The sequence below is a fragment of the Tasmannia lanceolata genome, unplaced genomic scaffold (assembly GCF_043159265.1).
Source record: "Tasmannia lanceolata isolate RefF3 unplaced genomic scaffold, GAP_Taslan_0.1 ptg000037l, whole genome shotgun sequence".
Taxonomy (NCBI): Eukaryota; Viridiplantae; Streptophyta; class Magnoliopsida; order Canellales; family Winteraceae; genus Tasmannia; species Tasmannia lanceolata.
Window position 1 is genome coordinate 42,286,610 of NW_027518714.1, and position 11,092 is coordinate 42,297,701.

General features: G+C 40.8%; 1 non-coding gene across 1 annotated transcript; it reads left to right on the top strand.

The window, feature by feature from the left end:
• Positions 1–9,158: 9,158 nt before the first annotated feature.
• On the top strand, positions 9,159–9,265 carry LOC143862768 (small nucleolar RNA R71). The gene has a single exon (XR_013240478.1). It is a non-coding gene; the product is annotated as a small nucleolar RNA R71 (small nucleolar RNA).
• The last annotated feature ends 1,827 nt before the right edge of the window (positions 9,266–11,092 follow it).

Here is an 11,092-nt window from a genome sequence, read left to right on the forward strand (position 1 = left end):
CAGTTCGGAAAATCTGTCTGTCCGGTCTGGAAATCAGTCCGGAAAATCTGTCTGTCAGGCCTGGAAATCAGTCCGGAAAATCAGTCTGTCCGGCCTGGAAATCAGTCCAGAAAATCTGTCTGTCCGGCCTAAGAATCAGTCCGAAAAATCTGTCTGTCCGGCCTGGAAATCAGTCCGGAAATTTTATCTGTCCAGCCTGGGACATCTGTCCGGGTTGGGCCGGACTGATTTTTGTCGTTTAGCGAAAGCGCCATATTCTGTCTGGCTTGGGCCGGACTGATTTTTGTCGTTTAGCGAAAGCGTCATATTCTGTCCGGCTTGGGCCGGACAGATTTTTTGTGACGGACTCAATCGCTCCAAAAGTTATCCCCTGCACGAGCGCCTCACGGATGTACCTTAGCCCATTTGGAGATACGCGCGTATTCGCTTACGCCCTCACCTCGAAGTGTGTGTCCGTCATTAATGAAAGGCACGTGGCACCATACAACGACCCTCGAAGCACGTGCCCTTCATTAAATGCGAACTGCCTTAGCCAAGGCTTTATAAAAGGAGGTTTTCACCCTTCGTTTCTCACTTTTCACTTTTCACTTTCGCTCTTCTCCTTTCTACTTCTTTGCTCTGCCTGCTCGGCTCGGGTAGCTTGCGGTTGTGAACGTCCGCGGATCGGGAGCTTTCTGTTCTGACTGGTAATCTTTTTGAGCGCGTCTCTTATTCGAGCAGAGGCGAGTGTTGGTAGTGACGCCGTCGAGGCGTCCACGACATTCCTCTCGGGCCTGACTGTTGAGGTCGTAGCTAGGGCCCAGATGGACGCCAATCCTCAATACAACGTACAGGCTCTTTTCGAGGAGAATTTCCTTGACAAGTGCATGATGAGGGACATTAGGGATAGGTACTGTGTTCCCCCAAGGTTTGGGCTGAGGGAGGCGATAGAGGGAGATAGGGCTTGCAACGAAAGCTCCGACGTCTGCATATACGATGAGTCATTGAGGGCCGGGCTCAGGTTCCCTCTGCACCCGTTCTTCATCGCGGTCCTTCAATATTACGGGTTGGCTCCGGCTCAGGTTGCGCCGAACTCGTGGAGGACGCTGACCGAGTTCGTATACCTTGTCCAGGGCCAACTTCAGAGAAACTTGTCTGTGTCGTTGTTCCGCGCGTGTGCGCACTTGAAGAGGCATAAGGACGGGGGTTGGATTTACATTAGCCAGCGCCCGGAGGTGAAAATGATCATTGGCATTCCGTCTTCCATACACTTATGGAAGAACAGGGAGTCCACCGAGCCCTGGCCGGTTCCTCTGAAATGGGACGCCCCGGATACAGTTGCAATGAGGTTCATGCCGTTCCTCGAGGGCGAGGATGCGAGAACGTTTGCCCTAGTCCGCGAGGAGCTGGACCATGAGGGACTCATTCATTGTTCAGAATTCCATGGGGAAGAGGTTCTGGTCGGGCTTGACCTTAGTACTGCGACCCCGGCACGTATGTGGCTAGTCTTGCTTTAAACTCTTTTTTTCTCCTTTTTGTTTCTGACCGTTTTGTTCGTTCATGTTGACTTTCAGAGATGCAGAAAAAATTAAAGATTGAGAGAGTGAGGCAAGGAGCATTTGGAAGGGCCCACCAGGGCCAGAAAAGGAAAGCCGCTGAGATGGCGAGTCCCGCTCCGACCCAGGACACGCCAATCCCCAAGGGCAAGACAACAGTGAAGTTGGTCGGCGCTTATGGTCGAGGAACAGACTCTTCCAAGTCGGGTGGAACATCCACTGGGACCCGTCCTCCCCCCGCGAGGTCAGGAGATAATGTTTTTCGGCCCAACTGGGCCGTTCAGAGGAGTGACACCGGCCTTGGTGAGAGCCGGGTTGCCGCGGAGCTCCTCACCAAAGTTCTCCTCAGCAAGGACAAGCTCCAGGTTCTCAACGAACCTCCAGCTGCGGCCGACGAGGCCGTATTCTCTTCACTTTACCAGGTAAGATGGCCCGCGTGTATACTTATTTTTTGTCTTTTGCCCTGCTTTCTTGTGTTAACACTTGCTTGCCTGCAGATCAGATTGTACTACAACGATCTTCGGGAGAAGAGCAAGAAGTTCTCCAAGGCAATAACCAAATCCGAGGAGGAGAGCGGGCAGCTAATGAAGGAAGCCGAGGAGCTCCAGAGGTCCATTGGAGAGAAGGACGCGGAGAACAAGCGGCTTAAAGAAGAGTTGGCCCCCCAGAAGCAGAAGGAAGCCGAGGCCCTCAATGCACAGAGGGAGAGAGCCCAGGAGAGACAGATAGAGGGCATACAGAAGAAGGAGGATGAACTTATCAGTTTGTCCAGCGAGTCCTACAAGGTGGGATTCTTTGACTGCCTTCAGCAGGTTAAGGAATCCAACCCGGCTGTGACTTTGACGAGCCTGGTTCTCCAGGATCCATTGGCGCCTGATGAAGACGAGAAGGTTACTGCCGCTGCTACAGAGGAGGTCCCGCACATCCACCACGGGGTGGTAGCCACGGGGTGTCTTGAGCTCCCGTTCTTTCTTTCCTGGGCCCAGTCTTCTGATTCTTTTTGTATTGGCCTTTGGAGGTCCTATTTTTGTAATGGCCCTTAGAGGCCTAACTTTTTGTAATGGTCCTTCGAGGCCCCACTTCTCTATGAATAGGAATTGCATTTGGTTGTCCATTTTCTACTTGTCTGCCCCTGGCTAATACCGTTTGATTCTAACACTGTGGTCCAAGAATACTCTGGGCAGACGTTCGAGGTGAACTATCCATCGAGTACCCTAGTTTTAGTGAACTGGATTTCTAAGCACCGAGTACCCTAGTTTTAGTGAACTGGGTTTCCAAGTAGCGAGTACCCTAGTTTTAGTGAACTGGGCTTCCAAGTAGCGAGTACCCTAGTTTTAGTGAACTGGGTTTCCAAGTAGCGAGTACCATAGTTTTAGTGAACTGGGTTTCCAAGCGGCTTTGGTTTTTGTTGTCCGTGCTGGTTCCGGACCAGGAGTGAACTCCCCGTCTTTGCGGAGACGAGCCGTGGCGAACCAAGCAGCGAGTACTCTAGTTTTAGTGAACTGGGTTTCCAAGTAGCGAGTACCCTAGTTTTAGTGAACTGGGTTTCCAAGCGGCTTTGGTTTTTGCTGTCCGGGCTGGTTCCGGACCAGGAGTGAGCTCCCGGTCTTTGCGGAGACGAGCCGTGGCGAACCAAGCGGCGAGTACCCTAGTTTTAGTGAACTGGGTTTCCAAGCGGCTTTGGATTTTGCTGTCCGGGCTGGTTCCAGACCAGGAGTGAGCTCCTGGTCTTTGCGGAGACGAGCCGTGGTGAACCAAGCAGCGAGTACCCTAGTTTTAGTGAACTGGGTTTCCAAGTAGCGAGTACCCTAGTTTTAGTGAACTGGGTTTCCAAGTGGTGCAAGGAGATTTGCAAAAGAGTTTCTCTATCGTTCACATTCAACATATATTTACAAAGTCACTTTCACGCCGGGTGGTCTACTACTGATAGTATTGGCGGAGGTTCTTTGAGTTCCAAGCATGGGGTAATAGGTACTCCTCCAGTGTCTCTAGTTTATAACTTCCCGGGCGAATCATCTCTTTTACTCGGTACGGCCCCTCCCAGGTCGGGGAGAGTTTTTCGACCTTCTTTGGTTGGGAGATAGCAGCTTTCCTTAAGACTAGATCTCCCGCTCGGAATTCTCTGGGGCGTATCTTCAGATCATGATAGTTAGACACTTTCTACTTGTAGGCGGCGACCCTGATTCGACTCTTCCCGCGCTTCTTCCAGAAAGTCGAGATTTGTCCGGAGCCCATCCCCATTAAGTTGCTCATTGTTTGAGAAATTAAATAACCGCAAGTACACGGATCGTGTAAATACGGGTCGAACTCAGGGAAGAGAAATCTAGTTGTCAATCATATTCTTGTACTGATTAGAATACTAGCTATGATATAATGTTGCCTGGCAAAATCTCAGGATTTTCGTGGACTTGACCTCGGAGCCAACACTATACATAAGCGTATATTCTATTCAATCTAAGAATCAAATTCAACTAAGATCTTTTTGATTTAAAATCCTAATTTAGGCAAAGTGTACCAAATTTTAATGATCTCTATTGACTACTCATCTAATTTAATTAGAAAATCAAATTCTAAGGGCTTAAGTAAATTGGAAAATTGCAAAAGTAATTTGGAATATTGTAAAAACCTTAACTCAATATAAAAGAGTACTTAGGGTTAGACTCCACCATGAGCTTGGATTAGATTAATTAATTAAAATAATTTTTGTGTATTGAATTGTATATTTGATAATTAGTCTATGGGAAATAAGATCAATGGATGTCATTGCCTATGAGTAATTTATCAAAGACACACTCCAATTTTAAAGGCTATATAAATATTTATAATGTTCATAACAATCACTCATACGAAAGGGGAAGGCCAATGGCATGAATAATTGGTATGCAACAATTATAAACCATTAATTCCATACCATTAAATTTAATTAAAAACCTTTTTCCTTCCCCATGGTTTCATCTAAACCCTAAGTATATAGGATTTAGTTACTCATGAAGATAGTCAAAGAAACAAAAATAAAAATTAGAAAGAAGAGAATTGCCATTAAGAACTTGAGAACGAAAAAGAAAATAAAAAGAACTCTTCTTTAATTGAAATTGAAAGCAAAAATACATCAAATTGTAATTTAAAATAAAGAGCAAAATAAGAAAAACTTATTCTTTTTCTCCTTCAATGGTTGAATCATTCTCCTCTTTCAAGCCTTGATCGGATTCCTCTCGTCGATACTAGTCCAACGGATCCGACAACGCGCGAATCAGAGCTAAAACAAAGAAGTTATGGTCCCTTGAAGTTTTAAAAATTAAAAAAACTACTGAAGACGCAACGAGACGAGACGAGACTAAAAATTCAAGAAGATGGGAGAGAGTTCAAGAGAGATTGATATATAGATTTTGGGTGAGAAAGATTGCTAAATTAAGGGATTGAAAAAGATGTAAGGTGAAGATTAAAAAGCTAATCTTAGGAAACAGATGAAATGAAAAGATTAAGGCTTGAATAGGCTTTCTATATCTCTTCTAAAAAACACATGGGTTGCTTTCCTTTTTTTTTTCTTTCCGAAGGTTTGTCTAAAACCTTCTAATTATTTTGTCAAGCAACTTTCTAAATGGTAGAAAAATAGTGGAAAGTTTCCAAGTTGAGGTATATGTGCATGAAAGGACTAAATTGTCCCTATCGTTCGAATGAATTGCAACCATGCCATATACTTTCGCAAATGGCAAATCTACCCTTCCTCTGTAATGCACATAAACAACTAATAATTCCCTTCTCCTCTCTTGATCATTTCAATCTCAACCATTGGAATTAAGATCATTTCTCTTCTCTTGATCATTTCAATCTCAACCATTGGAATTAAGATCATTTCTCTTCTCTTATTTTTCATCATCCATCATTGAAATTTCATCTTTCAAAGCAAAATAAGGGGGTGTGGCATTATCAATTTGATCTTACTAAAGCATCATGCCAATTCGGCCAACTAAGGCATCTTGGAACTTTGGATTCTCATGGCAATTGGTCATTTTTTCACTATTTTCATATGTTAAGCTCAATTTCCTTCATAATTCAAATAAAAATCCTGAAACAACAAAAACAACAAAAATACCTTAGTAGCACCGCTTAAAACATAAAATATGCATGCATCCTACCACTACCATTCACACATAAATGTGTCAATCAAATTCCCCCATACTTGAGCTTTGCTTGTCCTCAAGCAAACAAGAAAAAATAACAAAATCCAAACAATAAAAATAAAATCCTAACTCATTGTCGTAGGAATCACGATTGCACTTAGCATGTGCAACAAGCCTTTAAACCCCTAGGTTACCCTAGTGGACGAGTTGTGTCTCGTGAGTGTTTGCAGTGAATATACACACAAAATTCCAAAAATTTAACTTTCTAAAAATAAAACTTTCTTTTACAAATCCAAAATATAGAATAAAGCCAAATATAACTCTTTCCTTTGCTTTAATATTTTACTCAAGATAGAAACTTCTAGAATACCCCATACTTGATTTTTATCATCCCATTCTAAGTTGTGAAATTCGACATATATCTTAATTAAGGAATCTTCATTTATATTTATTAGACTTTGTCCTCATAGATAAGATTCTAATGTCATCTGTGCCATAAAAGAACTTGAATTGGAAACTTGATAGAAAAGTAGACACTTATATGGTTCCACCATTCTTTCCACTTTTCCAATACTTACTAAATATTGAAACTCAATTTTAATCCTCTACTGCCTTTGGCGTGAATGACATGTAGGACATGCACCAGACACCCAGGTTACTAAGCAGTGTCAGACTAATCTTTCCAATTTTGCATATATCAAAGATATTGATGCATATGATTTCAATCTTACTTTTGATCATGTGCAATGCTTTGACTTATTAACCTTTCTAATTGACCCATGAAACGAGTTTTCACTCAATTGCTCTCAAGCCAGTTGGCTTTAAGGAACTAGGTGTAGAACAACCCTCTGACTTACTTGCTCAAGTCAAAAAGGCTACAAGTCAAGACTAGATCAAAAAGTACTTTCTCTTTTTTTCTTTTTTTTTCTTTTCCACCTTTGTTTCCTTTTTTCACTTTACCATATAAGAGCCAACATTATATTCTTGTCTCCTAATCAAACCTTTTATAAACAAGATTACAAAAGAAATCAAACCTATAAGTAGAAAGCGTTCTTTTTACTTTCTCAAATTCCAAAATTAAAATATAGACTAATTTCCTTTCTTAAAACAAGAAAATAAATTTCTTTTCAAAAATAGCTAGTTATTTCTATCTTAAGAAAATACCATAAACAAAAAAAAAAGAGAAATATCATACTTTAAACTATATAAAAGACTCACAAAAGAAAAGTTTTCAAAAGACTACCCCCCATACTTAAATCTTGCAGTGTCCTCAATGCATGCAAAAATAGAAATAAAAACAAGGAGAATGAAGAGAGAGGCGCACCTGATATGATCAAGAAAACATGAAATAAAGAGGCTCATGGAGACCCATAACCTCTTCCAAATTCTCATATTGTATTTCAATGTAGGCTTTTGATCTACGAAGAGCAACTTTTGGATGGCTTCCTTCATCACAGGATTAGCCTTTCTTTGCTCAATAGAAGGACTCATTCCTATAACCCCATATTTTGGATTTGAAGGCAAAGGCTTCAAATCTAACAGTGTGGCTTCTTCAATGAATGGCTTGGGAAGGGATGTAAATATGGGTCCTCTTGGCTCTATTTGATGGATGCTAAGAGCATCAGAAAAGAAGTCTCCCCCTCCTACATCTCCCAATTCTTCCGAGCATTCTTGAAAACCTGCATCAAAATTGATTTCAAAATTAGTTTCTATATCGTCACGAAATAAATGCAACATATTGATTTCTTCATGTAATTTCGGTTGCCTACCTAGCCTAAATATATTAAAATCTACAGACGTGTTTCCAAAAGATAATTTTATTAGGCCATTCCTATAATTAATTAAAGCGTTGCTAGTAGCAAGGAAAGGCCTACCAAGGATGATAGGAATTTGATCCTTGATATTAGCAACGGGTTCCGTATCTAACACAACCAAATCAACGGGAAATAGAAAATCTCCTACTTTAACTAATACATCCTCAACCATCTCTTTGGGTGTCTTAATTGATCTATCCGCCAATTGGAGAGTGACATCGGTTGGTTTGAGGTCCCCTAGTCCTAGTTGTTTAAATACAGAAAAAGTCAAAAGGTTTACACTTGCACCCAAATCCAAAAGAGCATGTTCAATTTTTGTGTTACCAATAGTGCAAGAAATGGTAGGACATCCCGGGTCCTTATACTTAGCCACCATTTGTTGAGACAAGATGAAACTTATGTTTGCGGCCAAGAAAGCCTTCTTGGGCACATTAGTTGTGCGCTTTTGTGTGCACAAATCTTTCAACACTTTGGCATAAGTAGGAACCTGAGAAATTGCATCTAATAAAGGAACGTTAATTTGCACTTGTTTAAACACATTTAAAATTTTATCTATGGTATCCACCTTCTTATTATTAGCAAGTCTTCTTGAAAAATGAGCTTTAGGCACATACTCATTTTCAGGTGGAGAAACTGCCTGCTCTTCACTTACCTGTTCGGGTTCCGCAGTTGAACTTGTGAGAGGGGAGTCTTTACTTACCTCTTTGGCTATCTCTTGTTGATCTTTAGAGGATTCAGATCCGACCTCCTCCTTGTGGTAATCTCGTCCACTCCTTAAAGCATATACGGCATTACATTGGTTGGAGGGCTCTTGCTGCGATAAACTAGATTGCATGGCATTCAACTGATTCACCTGTGGTTGTTGATTCCCATTCATGGCCACATTCCTTGGGTTAGGAATGGGTTGAATTGGCATCTTTTCTTTTTTCCTTTCACTTAGGGCCGTAGCAAGTTGAGAAATTTGCTTTTCTAAGTTGTGTTGGCCCGTCATGAAGGTACTCATGAGAAGCTCCATGTTCTTCTCTAAAGATGCAATTCGTGCCGACTCCCCTTGCTTTTGAAAACCCGGAGGGGGTTGATTTGAAACATTATTAATCATGGGGTTTTGAAAAGTAGGAGGGGAAGGCGATGGTTGAACAAAAGTGGGAGAGAAGGTGGGTCTAGGTTGGCCGAATTGGCCTTGACCTTGGAAATTGGATGGCCCACCTTGACTCCATGAAAAGTTGGGATGACTTCTCCATCCCGGATTATAAGTGCTGTAATAAGGATTATTAGAATACAAAGCACTTACATTCTCATTAGAATTACTAAATTTAGCAAGAGTTGGACACTCTTCCATGACATGGTCCGTGGCTTGACACCAATTACACATGGGAACACTATGTGCAATTTGATTGACTTGTGAAGGTCCTTTGACAACTATTGCTTCTAGCCTTTTGATTAGGCTATCAAGATGGGCCTCTTTTACCATGGCACCCTCTATTAGAAATCCCTTGCTTGAAGTGGCTCTCTCACCATCTTGAGTGGATTCCCACTCTCTTGTTTTTTCCGCCAAATCAAGTAAGAAGTTCCATGCCGCGGCCTCATCCATGAAAGATGTAAAACCATTAGGACACATGGACTCAAGAAGTTGCTTTGTTTGGTAATCTATGCCCTCATAAACAATTTGGCATAAGTGCCACAAATCAATTCCATGGTGAGGGCACTCTTGGAGTAGGTCTTTGAACCTCTCCATAAACTTAGAAAATGACTCTAATGGCTTTTGTTTGAATTGTAAAATATCATTCCTAAGCTTATTAGTTTTATGTAATGGAAAAAACTTTTTTAGGAAAGCTACGGCGAACTCCTCCCAAGTGGTGATGGAGTTCGTTGGTAAGCCATAGAGGCACTTTTTGGCTCCATCCTTAAGTGACGTAATAAATCGCAACTTTACCGCATCATCGGTAAGTTGTTGCAACTTAATCAAAGCACATATATCTTCAAACTCACGCAAAAATAAATAAGCATCCTCCGAAGGGAGGCCATGAAAATGAGGAAGCAAAGAGATAAATTGCGATTTTAGCTCAAAATTACTGCCCTGTGCAACCGGCAATCGAATGCAAGAAGGTTGCGCGGTTCGGGCCGGATAGAAGCGATCACGTAAACTCTTGGGCGGCCCTTGTTCTTCAACCATGACTACTTGATTTGGATTTGGTTCGATGTCTTCCGCCGTCTCTAACCGGTTTGCTCTTTCTAGTCGATTGGCCAAGTTCCGCACCCAACCTACGGTCATAAACACAAGAAAACCAAGTAAGAGAGATGGATAGGCAAGAAACTAAAAATATATCTAAACTAAAAATAACTACTAATCTAACACTTCGAATAATTAAGATTCTAATGCAACTCTCTTCCCCCGCAGCGGCGCCAAAAACTTGTTTGAGAAATTAAATAACCGCAAGTGCACGGATCTTGTAAATACGGGTCGAACTCAGGGAAGAGAAATCTAGTTGTCAATCCTATTCTTGTACTGATTAGAATACTAGCTATGATATAATGTTGCCTGGCAAAATCTCAGGATTTTCGTGGACTTGACCTCGGAGCCAACACTATACATAAGCGTATATTCTATTCAATCTAAGAATCAAATTCAACTAAGATCTTTTTGATTTAAAATCCTAATTTAGGCAAAGTGTACCAAATTTTAATGATCTCTATTGACTACTCATCTAATTTAATTAGAAAATCAAATTCTAAGGGCTTAAGTAAATTGGAAAATTGCAAAAGTAATTTGGAATATTGTAAAAACCTTAATTCAATATAAAAGAGTACTTAGGGTTAGAATCCACCATGAGCTTGGATTAGATTAATTAATTAAAATAATTTTTGTGTATTGAATTGTATATTTGATAATTAGTCTATGGGAAATAAGATCAATGGATGTCATTGCCTATGAGTAATTTATCAAAGACACACTCCAATTTTAAAGGCTATATAAATATTTATAATGTTCATAACAATCACTCATACGAAAGGGGAAAGCCAATGGCATGAATGATTGGTATTCAACAATTATAAACCATTAATTCCATACCATTAAATTTAATTAAAAACCTTTTTCCTTCCCCATGGTTTCATCTAAACCCTAAGTATATAGGATTTAGTTACTCATGAAGAAAGTCAAAGAAACAAAAATAAAAAGTAGAAAGAAGAGAATTGCCATTAAGAACTTGAGAAGGAAAAAGAAAACAAAAAGAACTCTTCTTTAATTGAAATTGAAAGCAAAAATACATCAAATTGTAATTTAAAATAAAGAGCAAAATAAGAAAAACTTATTCTTTTTCTCCTTCAATGGTTGAATCATTGTCCTCCTTCAAGCCTTGATCGGATTCCTCTCGTCGATACGAGTCCAACGGATCCGACCACGCGCGAATCGGAGCTAAAACGAAGAAGTTATGGTCCCTTGAAGTTTTAAAGATTAAAAAAACTGCTGAAGACGCAACGAGACGAGACGAGACTAAAAATTCAAGAAGATGGGAGAGAGTTCAAGAGAGATTGATATATAGATTTTGGGTGAAAAAGGTTGCTAAATTAAGGGATTGAAAAATAAGTAAGGTGGAGATTAAAAAGCTAATCTTAGGAAACA